Source organism: Bos mutus, chromosome 15, assembly GCF_027580195.1.
Source record: "Bos mutus isolate GX-2022 chromosome 15, NWIPB_WYAK_1.1, whole genome shotgun sequence".
Lineage (NCBI taxonomy): Eukaryota > Metazoa > Chordata > Mammalia > Artiodactyla > Bovidae > Bos > Bos mutus.
The window spans coordinates 8,513,249-8,521,976 of NC_091631.1; the positions used below are offsets into that span (position 1 = coordinate 8,513,249).

General features: G+C 47.2%; 1 long non-coding RNA gene across 1 annotated transcript in view; it reads right to left on the reverse strand.

Moving 5' to 3' along the window:
* Nucleotides 1-7,779, reverse strand: part of LOC138990940 (uncharacterized) — a 76,604-nt gene extending 68,825 nt beyond the window's left edge. The window contains exon 1 of the long non-coding RNA XR_011466974.1: nt 7,482-7,779. This is a non-coding gene — a long non-coding RNA (uncharacterized lncRNA). The remainder of the gene's footprint in view (nt 1-7,481) is intronic.
* Between the last annotated feature and the right edge of the window lie 949 nt (nt 7,780-8,728).

An 8,728-nucleotide genomic window follows, 5' to 3' on the forward strand; every position in this document is an offset into this window, starting at 1 on the left:
AGCAAGGAGATACAACCAGTCAATCTTAAAGGAAATCAACCCTGAGTATTCATTGGAAGGACTGATGCTGAAGCTTCAATTCTTTGGCCATCTGATGTGAAGAGCCAACTCATTGGAAAAGACCCTGATGCTGGGAAAGATTGAAGGCAGGAGGAGAAGGGGACAGCAGAGGATGAGATGTTGGGATGGCATCACCAACTCAATGGACATGAATTTGAGCAAACTCCAGGTGATAGTGAAGGATGGGGAAGCCTGGAGTGCTGCATTCCATGGGATCCCAAAGAATCAGACATAACTGAGCAACTAAACAACAAAATATATGGCCTACCAGACCCTCCACGATGTTGATGAGGCCATGGGGACTGGGTAAGTTATAACTTTCTTCTGTTCTCTATTAGAGAATGAGGTCATTGAAAATCAAGACCTGGATGAGGAGTAGATGGTCATTCCTGCCCCCAAGGAATCACTGAGGGACTCTCACGATGTCCAAGGAGAACTCTGAACATCTGGCCCAGTGGAAAGGAGGAGACTTGAGTCTTGCCCCTCAGCTCCAGTGAGTCAAATGCAGATGATCTTCTTACACACAGACTCTTGAGGTCCAGACTTGTGCTAAGTATTGATGGGGACCCTTTCTCCTTACCTGGACACCTCCACTTTTAGGACTGGGAGCTGGGAGAAAAGGGTTTATGGGCTTTGAACTGAAGGAAAAGGTCCAGGGAAGATCCCAGGCCTGTCCCTTGCTTGGCAGGGTCAATGAGAATAGTTCCTTTGACTTTCAGTAGGGGAAGAAGAGGGAAGGTAGATTTTACCCAGCATCTCTCAAGAAGCATACCTGAGTATGTATGTGAAAAGGTCTAAGAACAACTACACTGGCTTCAGAACAGGAAGAATCTACCCAGGAAAGAAAGTCATATGGTGGAGATGCCATCCCACACTGGGCCACGAGAAGATGCTACCCAAGTCACTTTTCTGATGCTTCCGTGGGCCCGTCAGTGGCCATAGGTATAATAATAAAGATAACAATAAAAATAACAGTAATAGATCCTTTGCCATGTGCCAAAACCTTTGCAAATAACTCAATAAATTATAATAACTCTTTGTGGTGAATACTATTATTACTCTCATTCGGTCCCATCACTTCATGGCAAATAGATGGGGAAACAATGGAAACAGAGACTTTATTTTCTTGGGCTCCAAAATCACTGCAGATGGTGACTGCAGCCATGAAATTAAAAGATGCTTGCTCCTTGGAAGAAAAGCCGTGACCAACCTAGACAGTGTATTAAAAAGCAGAGACATTACTTTGCCAACAAAGGTCCGTCTAGTCAAGGCTATGGTTTTTCCAGTAGTCATGTATGGATGTGAGAGTTGGACTATAAAGAAAGCTGAGCACCGAAGAATTGATGCTTTTGAACTGTGGAGTTGGAGAAGACTCTTGGGAGTCCCTTGGACTGCAAGGAGATCCAATCAGTCCATCCTAAAGGAAATTGGTCCTGAATATTCATTGGAAGGACTGATGCTGAAGCTGAAACTCCAATACTTTGGCCACCTGATGCAAAGAACTGACTCATAGGAAAAGACCCTGATGCTGGGAAAGACTGAAGGCAGGAGGAGAAGGGGACGACAGAGGATGAGATGGTTGGATGGCATCACTGAATCAACGGACATGAGTTTGAGTGAGCTCCAGGAGTTGGTGATGGACAGGGAGGCCTGGTGTGCTGTGCAGTCCATGGGGTCACAAAGAGTCAGATACAAATGAATGACTGAACTAAAGTGTCAAGAAACCAAAACTTGGAAAGTTTAAATAACTTATGAAAAGTCATATAATCAATGAAATACAAGTGCCAAGATATGTTTGAACCCAGGTCTGTTTGGCTGCAAACCCTGAACTGTTTGCTGTTATACTCAGGACACTGTGAGAGTCTAGCCTACCAGAGCTCTATGTCTACCTCTACAGTTGAGTGAGGTGAGACAGAGGGGAAGGCACGGTTTAAAAAAAGATGTTAACATCTTCTGTGCACAATATGTGTAGATTCATGTATCATGTATGTAGAAGAGAGTGTGTTTAGATAAGCTACTTCTCCTTTCATTCTCCATACATTAGACACTATAATGTGAACACTCCCACTTTGGGGGGCTTCCCAGGTGGTGAAATGGTAAAGAATCCACCTGCCAAATGGAGGAGAAGCAGATTCTATCCCTGGGTCAGGAAGATCCCCTGGAAAAGGAAATGGCAACCCACTCCAGTATTCTTGCCTGGAAATTCCACGGACAGAGGAGCCTGGTGGGCTCCACAGCTATGCAGACATCTGGACGCGACTGAGCACGCACACAGTCCCACTTTTTAGGTGAAGTAAGCAGGTCACAAAGAAGCTAAATAATTTGTTCAAGATCATACATCCACTCGATTTCTTGAATTTGTGTGGTTTGATGCCAAATCCATGGCTCTTTCACTATAACATACTGTCACAATAATCAGATGCACTCAGAGTCAGTTCGCATTTATTACGCACCCACCACAGGTTAAGCACTGTGCCAGGCTCTTTCACAAACACCAAATTGTTATTCATTGATTGGTCTTCCAGTTCACTAAGTTGGGCTGCAGCTGCAGCAGCCTCCTAGTCAAGGTTATATAAAAGAATAAATCAGAGTAATTCCTTTTCTTCTTCTTTCTAGGTATTCTCAGTAGCTAAGTCCAAGCTAAATATTTCACAAAAGGGTGCTGTTGTCACCTGAAGGACCAGGGAAAAAAAAGAAAAACTAGATTAAGGTTGAAAAACTCAAGTCTCAAAGTCCCCGATCCAATGATGGAGGGTCAGTAGTGTCTTCGTTCTCTTTGCTGGATGAATTTCTAATGCCATCCTATTTCCATTCTAGTCCACCCTACATTTCTGAGGTGCCCTCTAGCTTTGCTCCTTCAAGGTAAAGAAGCAGGGAGGCAGTTGATGATGGAAGGAAGGAAAAATTGCCTTGCTTCTAGAGTCCATCAGGAATTTAGTCTTTCTTCCTCTTGACCCCTTGAGCCTTGAACTCTAATTCTCCCACGTCAGCATCAATTGAATGTATTACCAAAGTCTTTGCTGAGAACCTGTCACACTAGCCCAAGAGATCCCTGAGAAGACTTTGGAGCAGTGGTGAGGTAAATAATGATTGATCAAGTAGTAAATAATAGCAAAATGTCTTATGAAGCAAAGCTAAGTATTTTTTCATTTGATTGTGGATGGTGAAAACTAAGTACATATCAGGCAGAAGATCTGCTTGATGGAGCCAAGCTCAAAAGTGGTGGGTGGGACTTGGATAGATGATTCATTTCTAAGGCCTGGGCTCTAACCCAAGGCTTCAGCAAAATTACGGAGATATCAACAGATGAATTCTGTCTTCAAAGCTGTGACACCCTCACCAGCAAGTGGTGGGCTTTTCACAGAGTGAGACTTGGTTAGAGAAGGAGGAAACCCCAATGGAGGAAAGATGGAGGCTAGTGAAGTTTTGTTTTTGTTGTTGCTGTTTTTGCTGCAGATGGATTATTTGCTTGAGGAGGGAAAATGAGCAACAGTGCTCCCAGTCTAGGATCTGGGTGACTTCTTGCCTAGGCTGGCTTCACGGGTGTGCAACTTGTGTAGACACACATGGCCCTGTGCTCAGCAGGAGAATGCATGAGTAGGAAGACACGCACCATATATGTGTTCACCATTCCTCGCTGCCCCCATGAGGTTGGCAGTTCCCCCAAGAGCACAAAATTCCAGTGGGAGCCCAGTGAGATGCAAAGTAAGTCAAAGGTGAGTGTATGAGGAAGGGGGGAGGGGCATGGACAACATCAAGAGGTCCTGCTGTTGGAACTAGAACTTGCTTGAATGTAGAAATAAGGCATTGGGGTTCTATGAAACACTAATGACCAAGGACCCCTACTTTATCATTTCTTACTCATGTTCCTTCCCTCTATTTGCCAACCACCTATGCTGAAAAGGATGGCATGGAAAGAAAGCGGACACTAGAGCAGTCCACAGTTGCTTCTCCTTCCACTCCTTCCTTCCTCATCATGAAGCTGAAGTCAGAGATGCTGGTAGAACATTCACATATTAGAAGTCAGATGAAAGCAGCTGAGTTCGTTTTGTTCAACGTGTCCAGTGAGCTGGTAATAAGTAAACACATATGCAGGTATGACCTATGGGATACAAGTTGTATGATTTCAGTGATTCTGCAAATGAATTAAATGCTCCTATATTTTCATTTAAAACTAGCATTGCACAGTATAAAGATGGATGGTAAAATTCATGCTAATGAAAATTTTATTTTTATTTAGCATGACATGAAACTAGCAAATAAAAAACATGACAAGAGAGAGACTTAAGGAAAAAAGCTTTATATTTTAGTACCTTTAATAACACTTTTTTCCTGCGTATTTGAACGAGGGGCCCTACATTTTTTTACTGGGCCCCTTGAGTTATGTCGCTGGCCCTGCTCCTACCCTTATTTTTCTTATGAGAAACAGAGGCAAAGCACCAGGGCTAATTCAAGGCAATGAACGGAAAACTTGGACTTGATTCTTCTCCTAAGCAGGTGGGCATCCGTTTGCAGTAACAGTGGTCTCCAACGTCGTGCGCAGGGAGAACTGACACTCCTGAATGAATATGAGGAAACCCCAGGCAAATTCCGGTTCACCACATATACTCAGGGACGTCAGATCCACCCCTAAACCAGAAGTGGTATTTCTCCGTTGGCGTCTTCACACAGCGACAGAGGTGAAGAGAGTCCATGCTGTCCGTGAGCTCACGGGTGGAGAGAACTCTGCACGTGCACAAACACACGCATGCACACTTGGGTGCGTTGTGGTTGGTCTTGACACACGTTGTACACGTACACCACACGTAAGTGTTTGCGTGTGATGTGGGCTCGGGCACCTCTTAGAACCTGAGAGAGGTGGGTTTACATGGGTCTTGGCGGCGGGGTTGGGGTGGGGAGGACTCCTGACTGACAACACCTTTAAGGCTTGGGTGAATGTGGTCCTTCTGGGCCTTGGTCCTCAAGAGACCACCGCTGAGAGTGGAGAGCTATCCGGGTGGGTGTGGGGGCTGGTGGGGGGACACATGGCTCTATTTCCAGGACCAGTTTCTCCTGTAACCACTCTGCTCTCCCTTTATATCACAGGAAGACAAACACCTGTTGACTTCGAGAACAGAGGGTTTTCGACTTCTTCTGAAAGGAGTGACACGAGCAACCGGGGCTGTGAAAGACTCTCCCCTTCCACCCCTGGACCAAAAAACGAGGAGACAGTCTCACGAACGAGGCCCTTGAGTGACGTGGAGAGCGGGTGTCAGGCCCGCTGACCTCTTTTTACTCGGCACCAGCGAGTCCGGAAGGACGGGGTCGCCATCTACTCGCTCCCTTTAGCTGCCTGGCGCTTCTTCCCCACAGCAGGCTTAGTGCCCAGTCTGTGTCCCCATCTCACCTCCCACCTCATCTCTACGCCTTTGGGTTATGCTAGCCAACAGGTGGCAAGGGGACTGCTGATTCTAACTTCCAAGCGCACCTTCCCCAGTCCCCCACCCCATCTGCTGAAAGAGATTCACTTCTCATGAGAATCTGGTAAGCCTGCCAGCACCCCCAGGAGGAAAAAGTCACTAACTCACTTCTTTAGAAGCACCTTCCCCACCCCCCACTGGGTGGTCTTGACCACCACCAGCCTACCAAAGAATCATTGCATTTTATTGTTTCCATATTTCCCAGTGCATTTTAACCAGACATTCAAATGGCACCCCGACGTCTATATTTAAAGATTGTAGTGGGGGGACTCCCCGCCCCCACCCCCCTCAGAAGAGACCTGTGTTCCACCTCCCAGAAGTGGCTGCTCATCAGAGAGGAGGTGATTCAGCTTTCCTAGAAGATCATTTGCAGGGGAAAATACAGTACTAGTGCTCAGAGTGCTGCCTGCTTCCAGAGATTAAAAAAAAAAAAAAAAAAAACACCACCAAAAAAACCCTGCTCTCAGACACATGGAATTCCCATTGACGAGGTCTGACCAACACCAGGCGCTGAATTTTCCCCATTAAACTTAAAGCTCAGGATGAAAGACGTGGGGGTGGGAGAACGGGTCCCATTTGGCCTTTTCAGCCCTCTGGAGGACCTGAACTCTGCTCACCGCCCCCCAAGGTCAAACGACTGATGTGCAAAAAGTCCCCTCTGTCTGTCCCTCCACTTCCCCTGCCCAAGCTCTCCCTCCTCACAAAGAAGGACTCTCATTGCCACAACACAATGAAGCCCCGGTGGATTTACCCAGATTAGAGAACCCCTTGAAGTCTCTGTCAGAATCAATCTTCTCAAGAATAACACTTGTTGGTCACCACCTTGCTTTGTGCGGCCGCGGGGAAACCAGGGCTCCGCGGGGCACACCGGCCTCTGACCCCCCATCTCCGCAGGGCACCGGGCAGGGCGCGGCTCCTCACCTCACGGGACGCCCCCCAAAACACACCCCCCGCGGCACCACCGCCCACACCCTGCAAGCCCGCGCCCCGTTAATTTACCTTCTCCACTCCAAGCTGGGCCCATCCCAGCACCAGCCCCCCCAGAGCCCGGAGGCCAGCGCCGCGGCTTCCCAGGCGATGAGAGGCCTGGCCGCGCGCCAGCCTCCGCCGCCGCCGCCGCCGCCGCCGCCCCCGCGGTTTAACCCTCCGCCCTGCGGAGTTCAGCCTCTCCGGGCTTCAGGCTGCAAAGTTTGCCAGGCGCTTTTTTCCGGCGGTTTTCCTCCACACAACCGGCCCTAAGAAATCCTGCACAGAGATTTCCCTCTACAGGTGGTTGTGAGCTGTAGCAGTTTTTGCTCTTGCAATAGAAACGTGGTGGTTTGGGGTGTTTTTCTGTCTTTAATTTCATTTTACCTGCTATTCAGGATTTTTTAAAAAAAATTATTTTGCCGGCCCCCACTAAAGACGCAGCTTTTCTCCAAATAATGGGATGATAGATTAAATTCTTTATGCAAGAAATGTAACTACTACTATCACCACCACCGTGCCCTCTCTCCATCTCCCCACCCTCCCCCACTTTGCTCTGACTTCATGAAGCCTTTTCTGAACTAAGATTGCATGTGCAAAATAATGACAAGAATGAAGACACTTAGTGAATGAGAATCAACCCCAAATATGACAAAGTGAACAAACTCCCACTACAGAATCCTTCTCCATGCCGCCCCCCCACCCCCCCCCCCACACAAAACATCAGGGTAGGGGGAGAGGAGACAGCATCCCTTCCCCACTTTGACACCACAGAACTGTCTTCCAACTGGCATGCCTCTGCAAAAACCACACACACACACACACACCCAACCCCAGGAAAACCTGCTCAAGAAGTCTAGTCGATTTGTAGGAACATAATTGTTCAATGAAACAGACAGTAATCATGTCCAGTCATACAGCTCTACTCCTCCAAACATCCACCAACTGACATCATAAACTTTGCAAAAGCCAAACACAGACAGTGCATGGTATAACCTACCTTGGCGAGCTCCTTCACTTTTTGTGCAAATGTTTTCCCCTCCGCACGCTTTATAGAGATTTCTAGGGAAATTTGGAAAGGCTGGTGAGGGGGTGGGAGAGGTGAGGGAATGAGGGTAATATAAATAAGGAAGCGTTTTAAATGCACCACGCAAAAAAAAAAAAAAAGCTCGGGATTTCACGTTCTGTGTCTGCACTCTTCTCGGAGCAAAGCAAAACAGTTCGCGTTCAGTGCCAGACTTGAAGGGAGAGGGAGAAGAGAGAGGGAGGGCGAGAGAAGGAGAGGAGAGAGGGAGGGGAGAGTAAGAAAGAGGGTGGGGGGGGGGGACTGGAGGAGAGAGGGAGAAGAGAAAGAAAGGAAATGAGGGAGAGATAGAGGGAGAGAGGCGAGGTAAGCGAGGAGGGAGGGGAAGAGAGAGAGAGAAGAAAGGAGGGGTAGAGGGAGGAGAGAGAGGAGGCAGCCCCCCTCCCACGCTCCCACCCCCACACATTCAGGCACCTCCTGAGTAACTGATCAGAGCAAGAACTCATCACCCACGTTTGAAAACCTCGTCTGGGGACTAAGTCCCGATGCACACACACTCGGGGGCTATATATAGACAGACCCTAATGATATGCATTGCATTTTGAGCGTAAATGTGTGTGTGCGGATTACATATGGTTCCTTTGACAGGTATGATTTTTAATTTTTTTTCTTTTTTTTTTTTTTTTTTTTGCACTGCAGTGCGTCTGATTATATGTTTGGATTTTCTTTTTCCCTTTTTTTTTTTTTTTTTTTTTTTGCATCAGGAAAAGATGCATCGATTTTGAGGGTGTTCGGAAAGAGTGGTGGGGGGTCTCAACGCCTACCAAACCCTGGCTTGTTTCCCCTGCAAAGCTGGGATATTTGCAGAGTTGGGGCTGTTTGAAAAGGCTCCAGCTCTGGCTCGGTGTAGCACGCCCAGTTCCAGCAGTGTGTGCTATTGACCTGCATTGACGTCAGTGCGTCATTAGGTCTCCCTTAGAAACACTGACTTTCAAAAATAGTATCAAATTAATTCAGTTGGAGCCTGGTGAAGAAAGGCTACTAGCTGGAATCAGCCATAAAACTCCAGAATTTTCAGCCCCAGATCTCTTCTTCTTTTTCTAGGAGCCAAATAGAAATCAGATTGTATGGAAAATGCCATTGATGGGATTTTTTTTCCCCTTAAGAAAAGGGACCAAATTAGATTGCAAAAACCCAGAACTGCTTTTTTTTCTTTCCT